Source organism: Hyperoodon ampullatus (genome assembly GCF_949752795.1).
Source record: "Hyperoodon ampullatus genome assembly, chromosome: 8".
NCBI classification, from domain to species: Eukaryota; Metazoa; Chordata; class Mammalia; order Artiodactyla; family Ziphiidae; genus Hyperoodon; species Hyperoodon ampullatus.
The window spans coordinates 63,411,134-63,413,665 of NC_136921.1; the positions used below are offsets into that span (position 1 = coordinate 63,411,134).

The following is a 2,532-nucleotide window of genomic DNA, read 5'->3' on the forward strand; positions in this document are numbered from 1 at the left end:
TATTCAATAAGCAAAATGCTTTTCAGGTTTATTAACTGAATGTTGAAGAATGTCAACCAAAAATAATGGCTTACGCTTTGGAATAGTTAATATGTAGCCCTTTTTGCTGGCCATAATTAGATAGCAGGGTTGGTTGATGTGGCAATTTAGGAAATATATTCATTTGTTAAAATGGTTGCAAGTTAAAATCATTTCAGATTGTCCCCTTTAAGCATTCTATGCAGAGGCCTATCACAGCTTTGTCTTCATAATCATCATTAAATTCAGTTCAAATACTAGTCATGGGAATTGTTATTTGACATTTATTTATTTTGCAATTTATCTCAAACTGATTTTACTAGGGGGAAAATGCAGTAAGGAAGTTGATCTGCTGTCTCAGCACTTATTTGTTTACAGAAAATTTAAGTGTAGGTGACCCTGTTCTGGTCGGAAACTTTACGATTAGAGCTCTTTCTGCCTCAATGAAGAGTACATGTACTTTTTGTTTTTCTTTTCAGCCTTCACCAGATTTTTAAGGGAAACAAATTAGGGCAACAAGCATTTATTAAAAGGCCAGATAGGGGACATACTTGGATCTTTAAAATATCCAGTAATTTTAAGTTAGGAACCGATTCCTATGAGATAGCTTATCATTTGATATGCTAGCATGGCACATTTGTTCCAAATAAAATGAGCACATTTAGGAAAATTGTAGGTAGAGCTTAAATACATATAAGCTAATAGCAATCCTTATATTAACTGTAAATACTAAATGCATTGATTTGGATGTATATATTCAAAGTAATACGAATGCTCTTGGATATACTTTTATCTTTCTTTTTAACATATATAAAATGGGATCCTACACATCTGTATACATGTATTAATTCTCTTAGAAAAAAACCAAGATTTTCTCATCATTTTGATGCTTCTCCAAAATTTTGTTATTCTTCTTTGTGACTGTTTTCCACACAATCCCATTTTATTGTATTTGGATCCTTATGCAACCAAAGTTAGGGTATTGGTATGTACTTAAAAAAGACAGATTACCTTACTTTTGAGACAAAAATCTACCAATAACTATCACTTTCTCTTGTTCAATTTCCAAAGCTTTCTCTATAAAATAACCTTCTCACAAATAAATATACATTCATTTATTATTTTTCTACTTAGCTTTATTTAGGTTTAATGATATTAATTCTTCCCTAATCATGTCTTTTTAATGAAAAATTATAACAAGGCCTTTACTTTATTTACTTTTAGCTATTTCATAAATACCAGAAGAGAAACTGGATGGTTTGTGAGGAAACTTAGAAAAATTTTTCCATAAAGCAAACTTAGAAATCCTTCCCTTTGGCTCCGTCTTCTAATCCTCCTTCACTGTGTTGAAGAGAGATGGAGTTTTTCCAGGTTTTGGGTTAGCTGGGTGGTTTCCAGACCGACTGGACTCTCCAGGTAGGCAATTCCCGCACAGCCCTTTCCAGTCACTGGATTTATGACTTATCCAACTTTGAAAATGATCTCAGCCAGTTCATGCTTCACATGCTTTGTTTGTGGGACAGGTAAAGCTTTGAGAAGCACAGTATCCCCAATGGTGCACTGCTGGGGAGCTTCGTGGGCAAAGTAGGTTTTTCGCTTATTAAACTACTTTAATAAATAGGGATTCAGAACAAGTCTGGTCACTCTCACTTCAGCAGTTTTTTGCATTGCTGTCCCAATCACCTTCCCCATGACCCCCATTTGGCATGGACGGATGAACGAGCTATTGACATTATTTGGCTTTGGTCACCTGGAGTGCTCCCTACGCTGTGGTGCTTCCGGCCCCGGAATCTACTTCCATCTGCAGCGGTGGCATGTGGCTGGCAGTCACCTCCCAGCTCCTTCCATAATCATTTCTGATGCATGAATTTCGGTCTACCTCAAAAAAACAATACAAAACAAAACAAAATCGTAAAATAAATAGAAAAGTACTGATGACCTATGAAGTCAGAGTGTCAGCACACAAGTTACAGAAATATGTTTTGAAAAGGAATTAAAAGTTTAGAGAAAGTTATTAAAATAATTTCAATATAATCAGTCCATTTGAAACACAGAAACAGATGAACCAAAAAAATCAAGTTTTATTTTTTCTAACTTTTTACCTTTTCTGCATTTATTGCTCAGTTTTAAGAAGGCATTGGCGCTTTACTGGTGTGAAGATGCAAGATTAGAACATAAGTCTCAAATTGAGGTGGCTTGGCCAAATCGGGTTGAGAGAAGTGTTTTGTTTGACTTTCACAAAATAAATAACAAGTTTATTTTAAAATTAAACATGATGCCAACGTTTAAAAATTAAGGCACTTCGCGGAGCAGCTGGGTCCGTGAGCCATGGCCGCTGGGCCTGCGCGTCCGGAGCCTGTGCTCTGCAGTGGGAGGGGCCACAGCAGTGAGAGGCCCGCGTACCGCAAAAAAAAAAAAAAAAAAAAAAAATTAAGGCACTCGATACATTTAATATTGTAAGAAAAATCCATGATTCTGACTTTTTTTGAAAAAATATAGGCCAGCTTGCAACAA

General features: G+C 35.7%; 1 pseudogene across 1 annotated transcript; it reads right to left on the bottom strand.

The window, feature by feature from the left end:
* Positions 1-1,356: 1,356 nt before the first annotated feature.
* LOC307057019 (small ribosomal subunit protein uS17m-like) lies at positions 1,357-1,751 on the bottom strand (annotated as a pseudogene). Its single transcript has one exon. The product of its transcript is annotated as a small ribosomal subunit protein uS17m-like (transcript).
* Between the last annotated feature and the right edge of the window lie 781 nt (positions 1,752-2,532).